Below are 16,084 nucleotides of genomic sequence, written 5' to 3' on the forward strand. Positions count from 1 at the left end.
CAGAAGCCAAAGCCATAATAACGAGCCTTGTTATATCATACCTCTCGTATAGCTTAAAAGCACCCACAAGCACAAATACTATTATGTACAACTTCAAGCCCGGCTAGGCTATCAAGTTCATGCATCACTTGTCACAGCATCGCATGATTTAATGGCCAATTGATACATCACCTTAACCGGTGGTGCGGTATTAAAGTCGAGGAGATTTGTCCCCAATGATAACGCAGAAAAAACAGTCCAATGAATCAGCAGTTCCAAATGCGGCCGTAATGACACTGGCGCTGTGTTAGCATGGGAACCATTCCATGCGAAGTCGGTGGAGGTGGTATATTTAGAAAAAGAGAGTGCTGTATGGAGCTTGAAGCATTGAGCTGACCTAAAAAGTCTGGCGACTTGGCCGAATCAGGAGAATTTAATTTGGCATCGAAGAAGTGTAAATAGCAAAATATGGACACTACATTACCATCGTCACCGCGTCATTGCTACTACGCACATTTGGCGTCATAGTCTGTTGTAATTTTTGTCTTAGCCCAGCGGGGTTCATTGGGAATGATGTCATGAAGTGGCACCATCAGCACACCGAGATTTTCTTACAGAACTTGCATCATTTTGTTGTTTTCTCAAAAAAGGCTTTGCCGTTTGGCCACGTACCAAAGAACATAAACGACACTTTACCTCAGGCTATGTGTATCCGAATGTTGTTATAAGCAAAAGTTCTCTTATCAAGCTTTGGATGTTGGGTGGTGTTGGAATTCGTTGTAAGACTTGTAGGTACGTTAAACCATGCTCCTCAATTGACCGCAATATATTTTCCAGTGACCAACAGCACTGTCATTTATGGGTTTTCTCCTTAACCTATGTTCGTGTGTGTTTTTATGGGAAAAATCTAAGGACCAAAAGAGGATATGCATAGCCTGCAGCTAAACTGCTATCTTTCGCACTATAAGTATTCGTTATACCAACTTTTATATACAGTCGTATCTTTAACGCCATAAAAGGTTGCATGACGCTGAACGACAACAAACAAGAAGAAGAAGAAGTTCTTTGTGCATCGCATTGGTGGTAAAATCTATGTTCGACGAGTGAGTGGGCTGGTGAGGGGGGTTTGAGAAACGATACGATGCAGCTTGGTATGGTAAAAATGATGGCTTCCAGGTGAATAGGTTGTTTTACCACCGGTGTTTTGTTTATCTTTTGATTTTTGTTTTATTGTTTCAAAGTTGTTAACTTTTTTTTATTGTCTAGAGAGTTTGAAGCTGTTTAAAGGATATTTTATATTAAAATTGAAGATTTTATTTGTGGGGGATTTTGTAAAGTGGTACAGTAGACAGAGGTGAATTTAAATGAAACTAAAGTGAAAGTGATTTAAATTATTCCAAATCTAAAAGAAAACGATTTCATAAGTCGTTTTCAATTACTTTTGATAAAAAATCTTTATTTTAAACAAAACTGGGGTACCACAGGGATGTGTTCTGGGTCCAATTCTGTTTTATTTTTTATATGAATGGTTGAACTTGAAGATAATTCATGGTAAAAATTTTAACAGGAAAGATAGTACAGCAAAAGGAGTTTTATGCTGGATCTTGATTTATTTGAAAATGGATTTAGATTTTAATATTTGGTAAATATAGTTTTAGAATGGTTTTGAGCTTTGAGTCTTATAATTATTATAAACACAACAGTCCGTTGAGAACTAGGGCCTACAGTGACTTACAATTCTCTACCATTACTGTGTGCGACTAATGTTGTCAGGGATAGAGGGGACTTACAGTTTTCAGCCAAATCTTGCACTTTTTACGACAACAACTATTCTTGGAGGATTTGTCAAATAGTTGCAAAAGGTAGTACCCGTGTACAAAAACCTTAGATATCACAGGTAGGATTGAAACCCAAGAACTCTGCCATGAAAATCCAATGCACTAACCATCACGCCACGAAATCAAATTACTTAAAAGTCAAAATCTGTTTTTAATCAAGTTTTGATGTAAAACCAGTTTTGGAGAAACTCTAAAAAATCTGAAATCTCAAACCTCCAGAGATCCCAAGAACCGGAAGGTATATTGGATCAACAAATTATGGAATCTCGAAAACACAAAAACTCGAAAATCTAAAGTACAATAAACTATCTAAACCAATTCTTGCACAGATTTACAATTTTAGATATAAAATAAATATTCCGATGTCCGGTAAGAATTAGGGCCTAGGGACTAACTACTCTCAACCATTCCTGTGTGCGAATACTGATGTCAGGAATGGAGGGGACCTACAGTTTTACGCCGGATCTAAACGGCTTATTTGAGAAAGCGCTTTTTATGACTAGAATTTCTCTTGGAGAGTTTGTCAATTCCTCGTTTCGAGTCTCAAAAAATTCTGGTAAGAAAAATTAACACATACAAAAGAATGTTTTCAGGACTAAGAACTCAACAAATCCAAAAACACGCTTCTACTTTTTACTGATTTCCAATCCTTCATTAAAACACATTTCGACCAAATAGGTAACAGTAAGTCTGTATGAAAAAGATGCCCAAAACCCTACTATATCTTGTTTTATTCTGTTGATACAATTGTTTCCTTTTCTGTTCTTCTTACTTACCAGCTGGCTAATGGAAAACAATCTCCTTCGGGTACAATTACTTCCTCTCACATCGCACTCCCCGTTAATACCCAAATCAACTTGAAAACATTAATATCATATAAATGCTGAAACTAAGATAATCCCGTCAACGATATCAATCGCAGATACCGAACTACAAACCGACCAACCAACCAACCCCCAACTGCGAGAAAAACAAAAACTACACCGGAAACTCATAATTCAAGTTTCGAGTCAATCATTTTCGAAATATTACCGCTAAATCCACATTAACTGGAATAAGTCTTATAGGTCTTATAGTCTATTAGGTATAATGCATCATGCATATTATACTGCATGCATCAATGGTCGTGCAAATAATCAATTTACATCTGTCTGTCTGGTTTGGTTCGGTTTGATGGTTTGTGCGTTATTAAACTTTTTTTTCTCGTTCCATCTGCACCAAATGTTCGCTAAAACAAGGAGAAAAAAGCTGAAGAAATCACTTTTATTTTCCTTCATTTATACGAATATAAAAAGCGATGAAATCACCCTCGCAATAAAACTTGCTTAACCCACCACCATCATCGTCGGGCTGCATTGCCGCCGCCACAATATAGCGAAACTGAACAATTATTGCACTTTCATGCATCATGTCCGCTTTTATCCCTTCTTCCATTTCGGCCGGGGGGAATATGGGGGTATTTATAACCATATTTTGGAGTACAAAGACTAAGCGCATCTGGCCAAGTGGCAATGGCAGTGGCAGTTTGGAGCCTATATACGTTCGAAAGCATCATCGTCTCGTAATGTATATACATCCAAACAGACAGAATAATCTGGACGAAGCGCCATCCGCCGCTCCGCCGTTGTTACCCCCCCAACATTCAACCGCATTCATCCTTGGGGTATTTGTATTTTATAGTAGCAACGGCGGCGTATACAAACAGTAGGAGTCTAGTTGCTCGTACTATTTGCTTCATTGCGTTGTTGCAACAATATAATTACACCGCGAAATCTAATTTTGTTCAACTAGACTTTGCATTACTCGAACTCGTATTGTGCTGGAGGAGGAATTAAGTCCACATAGCATAGCACAAGAGGATAAGGAAGTTGAGTTCTAATTGCATCTTCAATTCGTTTTGTTATGCTCAATTCCATTCCATGTGGCCTAGCAATAGCGAAACAGCAATGGCATGTGTGGCAATGGCAACTGGTAAATGGTAACTGGTAACTGGCAACAGCATCATCAAAACCAGCAGCAGGAAAATAAAGTCATGGTTGCAATAAAGGCATAAAGGCCGAATATGCCTTGAAGGAAGTTCTCTCTCTCTATATATATCCAAAGACACAGAAGAAGAGAAGAACTGTAGCTGGATGAAACTTTTTTCCAGTTTTGCGTGTTCTACTAAATTGCAGGCAGCTCACTCCATTCATTAAAATAAAAAACAATCTCGAGTCTGTTAACTCGAATGGAATTCCTAAACCTCCTCCTCTACTAAAAGTTAGTCGCTGATTCTGAACGACGACGCGATGACGACGACGATGACGACGTACTCGTATCCATAAACTGTGGATGGCTGAGATGGTTATTGTTTGGTTGTGCTCTGAGATGCTATAACTATTTATATCCAAGCTTCCTTACTGCTTTTCTTAACAATGAAAAGTGCGCGGAAGAACTGTTTAGAATGCTCTGGTTGAGTTTTGCTAAATACCATAAATTACCTTTGTAGTACAAGGTCTGTGCCTGGGCTGAACTGGAGCTTGGCTGAAATGGGACTGGCCTAGGATATACAAGTTAACAATTTCTACAGGTTTTTCTTTTCTGTCGTAATTAAAGGTTCTATTGTATAAGTTCGAGAGATTATATCCCAGCGAAGTGAAAAAGATTGTTTGGCTTAGACTTGTTTTTTCTTATAAAAGGTACAAAGTTTTTGTAATTGAAGTCAGAAATAAGAAAAGGAAAATGGGTTGTTAACCAATTTCATTTTGGAAATTTCTTAGAAAAGAACGAAAGTAATACTTAAAAATTTTAATAAAAAAAATGATTTTGTTCTGTTTGTGAAAAATGGCAATTAATGTTGAGGACAATTTTGTGTTGGCTTAGAATTCATGGACTTAACATATTGTTTTTTTTTTTATTCTTGGAATATTAAAATGAGAGCCAGTTAATAATTTTATTTATTCTTTAAAAAGGCCACTTTCTTTTTAGACAGACGTTGTTGTGGGCTTTTATTTTTAGACAAAGCAAAACATGTCGTACATCAAAACTTTGTTAACAAATAAAAAATGATTTGACTGTTTTTAAATTTTTGTCCCAACTCGGAATTCAATAGTATTTCGTTACCCTTACTATATTAAAAAGACACAGAAGACGAAGGTAATAGGGTTTAAAAATAGTTGTCGATGGACATTGGCTCTACGTTTCACAATATTGCAATGACTAGGAAGGACAAAGTGTGTAAATTCTTTCACATTCATGTAGTACGGCAAAAGAAAGAATTTCTCTAAATTATAATGCGACTAAATTCGGGCTTTAAAGTATAATGTGATGAGCATTCCCGGAGAGGCGAGTTTGAAGGGTACATTTATTTAAAGGAGCAATGTAACCGGCCTTTATCTAGAACATAATCCGTTAAAATGACGGTAAAAAGCTCCAAGAGGTTGTTAATGATATTCGAGTGACGTAAATTAATCTGCTATTTTATTTTCAAAAATTGAAGCAAGTAAGTTCATTAAAATTTTGAGATAGGAGACGAGTATTAAGAATGAGAAAGAGTGTCCTAGGAAGGACATAGCCCTGTGGCATATCAAAGTTAAATTTGTTTGAGTCAGACGAAAAAAACTAAAACTTCTTGTCACCTGTAGAAGACAATTTAATTTAAGTCGATAGATTTATTCGTTAATTTTTAGCTATAGTAAGTTAAAAAACACACATTGATTTATTCTGAAAGTCCTTCTTGGAAAAATGTATTCAAAGTCTATTTCTCTGCTGGTTTTTGAGAAATATAGAATAAAAAAGTGAGCCGAACGAATTGACATAAAAAATCTCTTCAACGTATTATAGGGACCAATCGTTGAGAAAAGTCCAAAATTTTGAATTTAAAAATGGAATCGATTAGAAAAATTGAGAAAAAAATATTTTTGTTTTATTTTATTATTTTTTTTTGGAACTTTAATATTTAAACCCTCTATCCTCTTCCTAGTGGTCACACTGTGCCTCTGCATAATAAGGGTAGTAATATTAATTTAACTTATTTTTTGAAGCATTGGAAGTTTTTATACTGTCTATGGAACTAATAAGAAAATCCAAAATTTTACAAATTTCAAGAAACCTGAAATCGAGTTTTTGTAAAATGATACAGAAATTGTTAATTTAATAAACAATTTCTCAACCATTTTTTTTTATTGTGAATTTTTGGGATTTTCTAGATTTCGCCTTTCTTATGGGTTTTGGGATTGTATGGAATTTGTGTCCAAAATAGTTTTTAAACCTCAAACTTAGTTTTTTGTATTTTTAATCGTATTTACTATTTCATGAAAATTTGTTATATTTAGAAATAAGTGTGACTACGTTCTTCCTACATGAAAAGCTGGTCAATATTATGCACACATTTTTAGAAATACAAATTTTGGGCTTATGGAAGTGTAATTTAGAAAAAGTAATAATAGCTTAAAGAAAGCACTATTATTCTTAAAATCCCAATACAAGTGCCGTTGGCTAAGAAAAGCAAAAAAGACTCTTTCTTTAAGCTCAATATTTTTTGGCTTAACACATGTCTTGGCTTTCTTTTGAAGATTGAAGAGAATTTTAAACGATGAAAGTACTAAAAGAATAAAAAAAAAACTTAAACAGCGTCTGAGCTGAGTTTTTCAACTGAAACAAACTTGAGGGCAGTTGGAATGCCTCAAAGGTTTTGAAAGATATGACAATACCTCCTGATTGAGTAAAAATATGGAGAAGAAAAAATTTCCAGAAAAACAGGCTGTCTTGCCATCAGTACTATCTTTCCTTTAGGGATTACAATATTATTTATTTGAAATGCTAAAATAAATATTTGATTCACTCACAAAAAATTAACTTGATAACATGTCTTTATTTTAAAAATGGGGACTCGAATGGAACTCGAAGGGCAGCTCATACAAACAAAGTTTTCATGGGTTTGAAGCTGATAATTCATGGATTTTGCTCAAATTTTACTCCGGATCTAAATTTCTCTGAAAAAATGCACGCCCGGATCTTCAGGATACTGCAGACCTCTAAAAATAGAAATGTCAATTTCTGAAGAAAAATGTAAAAGAAGATGTGAATTTTCAAGAAACAACACTTGTGTTTGGAGAAGGTGATTGCAAATTAATCATGCTGTGATGTTAACCATGATTGAGGGGAAGTTTAACATTTCAGTAACAGTAACATTATTTCCCCAAAGGTAAGTTCAACTAAGTTGATAGTACGTTGTCAAGAGAAGAGAATAATTCAGAGAGAATCAAAGGATCGTTATGGACTTGATCATAGATCAAACAAAACCTGGAAATGGTAATTCAAATGAAGGAAACATAGTAAGAAAATTTTTTTTAAAGTCCAGATATTTTAGCTGAAATAAAAAAAAACGGTTTTTAACTCAATAAAATGCAAAACATTTTGTATTAATTGTTGTTGCTAGTGCGAAAGGGTGCGGATAAATTAAGAAGTCTTTTAGTTAATACTCTTATGCATTAAAAAATATCCATGGTATTATTTTGTCAAGAATTCTTCAAAAATATTTTATTCGTGGGCCCGAAATGATATTGGAAGAACATCAAGAGTATAAAAACTAACATTTAAAAAAATAAAGGGAACATCATACAAATTAAAAAAAATCGAAACAAAATTTTTGTTCAATAAAGAAAACTGGGCGTTCCAAAGAAAAGGGCATTAATAATGTTAGGTTAAAATACATTAAGTCAATGGTCTTCAAATATCTTCCGGAAAGTTTCAGGCATATAACTCTAATTTGAAATCTTCACTTTAAGATCCAAGAATATAACATCGATATACATAACTTAGTCAACGACTTTAAAGCAGATTTTGACAATGACAACAGGGACAAGCTATACCGTGCCGAGTTTTGGTATTCCTATACGCTTTATCAAAAAGACGTTTAAAAATGCTCGCTGTTTCGTTAAAATAGGTAAAAACTGAACGAACACCTTCAAAACCACCAGAGAATTGCGAAAAGGTGACGATGCGCTGTCACGTTTCTTGTCTTCCATTATTTTACGGATATTTTTACGAGCAATTTTCTATCGAATTAGACAGTTGATATACTCCCCCCCTCTCAGTTTACCAATTAACTCAAGCTCAATTTCAGACGTACTAGATACTCTTTTTTAACTGCTCATTGAGAATGTGGAATGCTTTACCTAACTTTGTTTGTTCCCTCCAACAAAACTTGAAGACTTTAAATAACAGCCCCTTTAGGGTGTACAAAAAAATTGAGCTGTTTCAATATTATTCTGTAAATTTTTCTTGATCTCAAACGTTGTTGTAAGGATGAAAAAATAGTAACTTTTTAGTTTAATCATTATTCTGGCCTGGCTTTATTTATTCTTTTATCAATGCAAATTTTGTTTGTTACTTTATTGTGCATATTCATTTGTATCAAATAGTCTTATAATTATATTTAACAAGGGGGCTCTTTAAGCTATTATTAAATATGACCCTTATTTAGGTCTCCTCATAACCGGGAGGTCTGCGAGAGTGAAAAAAAATTGCAGGCTCCCTTCGTTTCTGCCGTTACTTCCTCATAAAATATTATATAGAGGTATAGGTTATTAGGTCCTGCTTCGTTATTTATTTGAAATTTAGTTTTTCTCTAAATATAAAAAGACTTAAACTTAGTGGTAATAAAAATCCGTCTAGGATTTTTAAGCCCAAATTACAATTATTAAATTTCACCTATATTATACATTGATTTAAACTAAAGCCCATATTGCTTCAAACGCCACGACGATAAAAGTCACAAATCTTTAGCATGTTTCAAATAGGATCATGTGCTTTTTCTCTGGAAAATCATTTTCAAAGCCTTACCCAATTTTAATCCTTTTGAAATACCTTGACAAACAAAACTGTCAAAAGATAAAAATAATCTCAATGTTTCTTTCGTTTTAATCTCTTTCAAATTATAGTAATAAAAATTATAATTTTGTGTTTATTACACCATTTGACTCCTAAGCCTCAACATTTCATCTCAACTAAGTGAGTCTTAACATGCAAATCATTTTAACATTCTAACCACATGTACATAGTTATCTAAATGTAAATAGTTTTGAGAAAGTGTTTTCTTTGGAATTCTAAATCCCAGAGAATTAAATCTGCATAAAGCTCACACCTTAAATGGAATTACTAAGTATTTCAAATTAATTACATACGAGAGTAGCTTTAGTTATGCATATACAAAAAGTTAACAAAAGTAGCCTAGGGAGTGTTTTATACCACCAGAACTAGAACCACTGAATATATATGTATATCTTTGATTGTGTAGTTGCTCTTATTTTAAGAATGATTTTCCCCCTCAAGCGTTAACATGTGAGCTAATCACTTAAAACCGACTCCGACTTCAAATAGACACCAAGTCCAGTATATATTTCGAAAGCGTTATCTATATAAAGGTATAGACCTTCTAATATAGCTCCTGGTATAATATGTTAATCACATTCAAATTTCTATTCATCGAGCTTGTCAACTAATTTGTTAAGTGGCGTAAACAAATAAAACTAAACACAATCATTGATTGCTTTATGCCATAGGCACTGTTAAGCCTGGTTGTTCTGTGCTATGCTGCTGGTGTTCTGGCTGACCATGAGTGTTAATGGTTATCTCACTTCTGATCATTAGAAATCACGAAATGACCGAACTGGCAACTAGCAACTGGCAGCTATAAGTTAATAGAAATTTATAAATCAGAAAACCAACCTTTTGTATAGAAAGTGATGTTGTCGACGATATTGAATTAGTTTTGGATGCAGAACACAATGAATAAAGACGATAAAGGACAGAGGACGGACCATGACGATGATGATGATATCTAAATCCATTAACGCTTCGAATACAAATTCATGAAATACCAAACAGCATTTGACCAGAATATATAAAAGGAGTTAGGCTTATTTAGGTTTTAGGTAGATCTGTCGATTTATTGATGTTAGCCGTCAGGTATAATCGACGCAACGAGATCTCCACACCACACACGTGAGAATACCTTAATGACGTCTAAACTGCTGCGTGGATAAATAGTGAGGCGGGAATTAACATAAACAAACAAGACTCTTTCAGTTCGGATTGGTTTTGGGATGTTTGAGTTCATCAATCTGAAAATTGAAATAAAACAAACAAACAAGTAAACATCAAAAATCAAAGTGGTGTGTCTCGCCGCGCGACGTGCGTTGGTACTATCGGAAAAGTTTGTTGGGTCAGAGAATCATCTTTGACCTAAATACCTGATGTAATTGAGCTTCATATTTATGCTTAATATGTTATGGAGAAAAGACTTCTCTTGTTTATTTTGGGATATGTTTTTTTTTTCTTTTTTTAAAGTGCCCAGAAGCCCAAATTTAATTAAGCAATTCAATGTTTTTCATTAATATTCTGTATGAAGATGCTACTGTTTGATGAAATGTCTTATTTTATAATGAACAGGGTTGTTATAAACTACAAGTTCTGTTTAAAAACTGAGCATTAAATTTATTTTGATAGACACATTAATTTGTTTTGTGTCTGCTTTAAGTTCTAAAATTTTAGTTTAATAGTATTTCTGTCATTGAATTTGTATTATAAGAAAACTGTCAACAAGTTGGTATGACGTCACAATGTACAATATAATTTTTAATTAAAGTCGAAAGTTGTATTTGTTCCTAAGATAGTTGAGGCTAAGGTTGTATAGGAAATAACTGGTAGTTTTCTTTTCACCTTCTCTGCCCTAACTAGAGACCTATCAGCCTTTTAAACATCGCATACAAAATTCTGTTAACTGTATTATGTCAAGGCCTGGATCCATTTACTAACGAATTGATTGCTATTTACCAATTAGGCCTGGAAAATCAAAACTTTAAGACCCAAGAATACAACATCGATATACATCATCTATGCCTACAACGACTTCAAAGCAGATTTTGACAATGTCAACAAGGACGATCTATATACCGTGCCTTGTTGAGTTTGTGTATTCTGGAATGACGTTTGGGAATACTCGTTGATCGGTCGAAATTGTATACCTTTAAAACCCGCAGAGTATTACAAGAAGGCAACATAGCGCTGTCATATTTCGTGCATTTTGTTACTGTCAGGTAAAGGGATTCCTTTTTTAACCGCACATCAAGAATGTGGAATGCTTTACCCAACTCTGGTTTTTTCCCCTCATATTAATATTCAAAACTTTAAGAGCAATGTGCGCGTTCTGTGTTTAAACTTCAAACATGTTGTTTTTAAAAAAAAGGAAATGTAGTTGTTTCAATACTATGGCGCACAGTTTCATCTCTCAAAAATGCACACAGTATCTTGGAAATTGAAGATAACTTCGAAATTATGGGGAGAACCAAAGAAGCAGTTACAAGTGCCTTTTCCTTTTTTTAATCGCTGATTTCTTAGACTAAGTAAACAATTGAGAAATAAGGCCCTAACTTTGCTGTACGGTGCAAAAGCTCTCTTTCAAGCAGTTAAATGCTGTCTCGGTATACGCGAAAGGAAGGTTGTACATACGGCCTCTTTAACTATTTGTGTCAATTGAAAAAATAACATTTGACGAAGACGATTTAACCAAGAACTTTACATCGACTTGTTACTGGTCAAAAAACCGCTGTAATGATAAATAGGACATGTTCAGCGAATGAATATCAAAGATCCAGCTCGTAAAATATTCAACGTCAAAGCAGTGGGAACAAGAAGGAGTGCCAGACCTTATCTTCGGGGGAGCGAACAAGTTGAGAACGATACATGCCGACAGGACAATTAAACCTGTAGACAGCAAGTTACAGATCGAGAAAGCTGTTGGAATCTTTTACTTGACAACCCCGGTGTGGCATCAACTAAAGATACGTAAGTAATGTGAAGTTGCTTGTTTACGCAGATAAGGCCGAAATGTTTGTCGCCTGGGAAAAGTCTATTCGACACGCTTGCGCTGACATACGGCCTCAGTTCAATTAAAAAAAAATAGTCGAAAATCAAATTTCTCGGCTGAAATATATACGAGTATTCAAAAGAGCCGTGCGGGAATATATTAACTATGAGGAATAGCTCTTAAGCCACAACCTTGTGGTTCCTTTGAAAAAATCCGATTTACTTAATATCGATCTACGAAAATCGATAAAAAAGTTTTTAAGTGAGTAGTTTGTCCCTAGTATAACAACCCTGTTTAAATTGACTGCTGGAAACCATATAATCACGTCAAACCCTACACTATCCATTCAAAAGCTTCTTTTCAAGTCGTTTCTTGGTTTTCATATTCAGATTACACATTATGAAAAGGCTATGGTTAAAGCTGCTGGTCTTCATATTCTTCATTTTCCCAACCCAAAACAATGCCTTGCCTTGTTTTAAGTTTATAATAAAATATGTATGGCCATACTCTTATTCCACATCAGCATAAACACAAACATAGTCCAGTGTAGGGCAGAGTATAAGTACGAGATGGTTCCCTGAAATTATGCAATTACACGCATCTATAAATTGCGTTTTGTTTAGATTGGAAGGCGGATTGAGGGCGATTGAATGCGCGCACAACATACCTCTCCGCACCACCAACAGCACGCCGCCGCTGTGCCTGCCTGTGCGATGATGGATCTTCATTTACGGGCCTCTCTATACAAGATACAAAACCCAGCTAAGAAGTTAAGTTCTGTTTTTGTTTTTCTTTAATCAGTTGAAATCGGTTTTGCTTAATGTTGATCGTGATCTTTTTGAAGATGCAGTATTGCAGATACTTTATAAGATATAAGCATTGTATAGATATGCTATCAGATCCAGAGAGAGGTAAGCAAGATCATAAGCCCAGCATCATACATAAACATATAAATAAATATACAAACTTAATGTTGAGTGAAAACATACATTAAATTGATCTTCCAGATAAATAATGAACTGGAAAACTACTTTAATGAGTACCGATTTTCTATATATACTACACACTACGAGTATCTCCCTTTCCTGTACAAAGAAAAACTGAAATTGTTTTTAATTTTACGGGGCAAAGGAATACGATTATGTGCGTGATGTTTATAAAAACAAAAAAAAATTACTTAAGAATTCTGGAGAAAGGCAGGAAGATTTACTTAATGATTCCCTTCACTTTATATTTTTAGCATGTCTTAGCTCATTTGATTTAAGTAACTTTATACGTATAGGTACTTCAAACTTGGAAATTTATCAGGGTTTGAAAAAAAAAAAAAAACAAAAACATAAAGTGCTGATTTGTGTATAATACCTTATAAGACGAAGTTAATGACAACATAAGAAAGAACGCAAGAAGGGCATTCTCATACCCGTTTTAATGATTAAATCAAATCTCAAATCTTCCAAAATGTTGTTTTGATTGAGCGAAAAGTTAGGAATATCATTCGTTACGGTAACATTTGTGAATGTCTACATTTTGACCATTAGTTTAAACTTGAATGCAAAAATAGTGAGTTATTTGACAAAACAGGTTTTTCTTAAAATGGCGCCCAATACTAAGACTCACAGTGGTTAAAAATATGTTTTCAAACCTTCTTTAATAATAAGTATTTCTTTTTTTGACATCATTTAATCTCAAACACAAAAATAGAAAGTAATGAGACAAAAACACTGTTTCTCAAGTTCAAATGGCGCCCAACGTTAGAAGTCGATAATTGTAAAAATATTTTTAAACGCTCTTCATTAACCCCTATAGCGTTGGCTAGTAACAATTCAATCAATCTTAAATTAAAGATTAACTTGCTATTACACAAATCATTTTTTTTTTTTAAATTAAATTAAATTAAATGGCGCCCAATGGTAGGTCAAATGGTGTTAATTACTTATGAAAGTTTCATCACAATGAATATTTACATTTTGAACACTAAATTTAATTATGAATTAAAAAATACCGAGCTATTAGATAAAACCCTTTTTTTTCTTTGATTCAACGCAAGTCAGGGTGATTCAAAATATTTTTAAACATTTTTAATAAGCCACGCATAAAGATGAATCATTACATTTTTTATTCAAACTTATTTTCAGAAATGAGAAAAAAGTAAATGGCGGCCACCACAAGGTCTACATGACTCAAAATATTCTGAAAAACCTATGAACCTCTCAGCGATAGATGATAACATTTTTGAGAGTGTATTTAATCTGAAATAAATCTCAAAATTATCGAGTTATAAAATAAAACTTTTTTGGAAATAAGAATGGCGCCCAACAATCGCTTTTTGCTTCAAAATCTTCTTAAATAATTTACAAGTGAGGAGAGTACCATTTATGCCATTAAATTGTTAACTATTTTTGGAAAATGAAATACATTTTGATACACTGAAAAAGTGACCACTGTTATTAACATTTTAACATCGGTTTAACAGAGTTATAACATTGTTGTATGGAGGTTTTTTATTCATTTTTCTTCTTCAAACATGTTCGTTAGCCTTAGAAGCAGAATGAGCGCATTAAACAAAATAACATTCATTCGGGTTTTGAAAGAGAGAGAATGAACTTTTATTTTATCGATGAACATCAATGTTCTCTGAATCAAACAATTATCAGCTGTGGTTTGTTATTGTTTACATTTTTAATTTATCAATGATTTTTATGCCGGTTTAGTTGATGTTGATGGGCTTAATACGATTGGCAAATGTAGGCAAGTAGGGACAGAACCTATGGTATTAGGTTTTTTTTTCAACCCTTGAATATTGTTAAGTATATTGATTGACATTCTATTGATATTCACAAGCATATGTACTTTTTAGGGGGTTTTGTTGATTGACTTGACATTGATATTGATATTTTGAATTGGTAAATAGAATTTATGAATACATATTTGATAAGGGCAAGTCAAATGCAGACCTGTATAAAATGTTTTAAATAGGTTCTTCTTCATATGTAAATAGAATTTTGTTGAAATCGAAGTATTGATTCTATTCGCGTCAGCAATAAAAAGTATTGTAAATTTACATTCGACCTTGATGCCTATTATTGAAAAGGTGGTGCATAAGTAATTTTTTAAAGGGTTCTTAAGGGACGTTCATGATATGTAGACTAAAGATGTTCGTCCTTGAGGGTGGTGAGTATAATTACTAATTTTTGACGTACCATTCAAAATTAAAGTCTGTTCTTTAATGTTTTATTGTATATTTTCAATTTTAAGAAAAAAAGTAAACTCATATGCATATAAAAAAATCGATTTGTATCTATTTTTAAGTATTTGTCAATCGCTCAGGATTTTCAGTAAAAAAAAACTGATTTTTAAAAATGGTCAAAGTAAGAAAATGAACGAAATTGCTGAATTATCATTTAAATTGTCATTCATCGTTTTATGTAAACTGGAAAATGTGAACTTATAAATATCCTTAAGAATGACGTTTTTATATTTAAAATTTAATAAATTTCATAATCGGATGATTGTTGATTTAACATTTCTTCAACGCGAAAATTTGAAACAGATACAAATTCGCAATCACGAAATTGTCAACAATTTTAGATGTTAAACAACAACTTCTTAAAATGGCTGCTAATGTCACTTCTGGCAATATTGACATAAAAAATGTAGGTATTCTAAAATGGTTCGGGTGTTTTGTCTGTGAAAGTTTAAACAAAATTGTTTGCTATGGGGCGTCTGTTAATACGTTTTGAGTTATCATTTTTATATTGGTCCCAACCACAATAAAATTTAATTGGTTATACTTCAATTTTCCAATTGTCGTTTTTATTTCTGCTCTTCTGTATATTTTATTTCTTTATGAAAATCTAAGAGAATCAAGTCGTGCACAATAAGTTTATCTTCAAAAACTTTAAATGCAATTTTTTCTAAAAGCGTAAGTGTTTATAAAGAAGAAAAGAAAGATGGTTAAAGTTAGCGTCATAACCTTTAAAATTTCGAATTTTGAGTATGGCAGTAATTTTATCCGTTTTTTGGCGTGAAAACCAAAAATTTGCCGTTCTCCTCGTTTTTTATTTTGATGGCAATCATGCAAACTTTTTTAAAAACCTAGAACTACACTTTTTTGTTTTGGTCAAATATAATATTTTATATGAAAACCCCTATTTTTAAATTGTGGCAAAACGAGATGAGAAGTAATTTTTTTGATTTTCACGGGTAAAAAGCGACAACTGTTTGCATATTCAAAATTAATTTTCGACCAAAACCAAAAATGTGCAATGTTAAATTAATAAAAACGAATGTGATGGGAGCTGAAAATTTTTGGCTTTTACGGCAAAATGTCAGATAAAACCGGCAATTACTGGCATACTCAAAATTCATTATTTCAAAAGTTGCTATGATAACTTTATACTGCTGATTTTTAAACAAT

The sequence above is a fragment of the Eupeodes corollae genome, chromosome 3, assembly GCF_945859685.1.
Source record: "Eupeodes corollae chromosome 3, idEupCoro1.1, whole genome shotgun sequence".
NCBI lineage: Eukaryota > Metazoa > Arthropoda > Insecta > Diptera > Syrphidae > Eupeodes > Eupeodes corollae.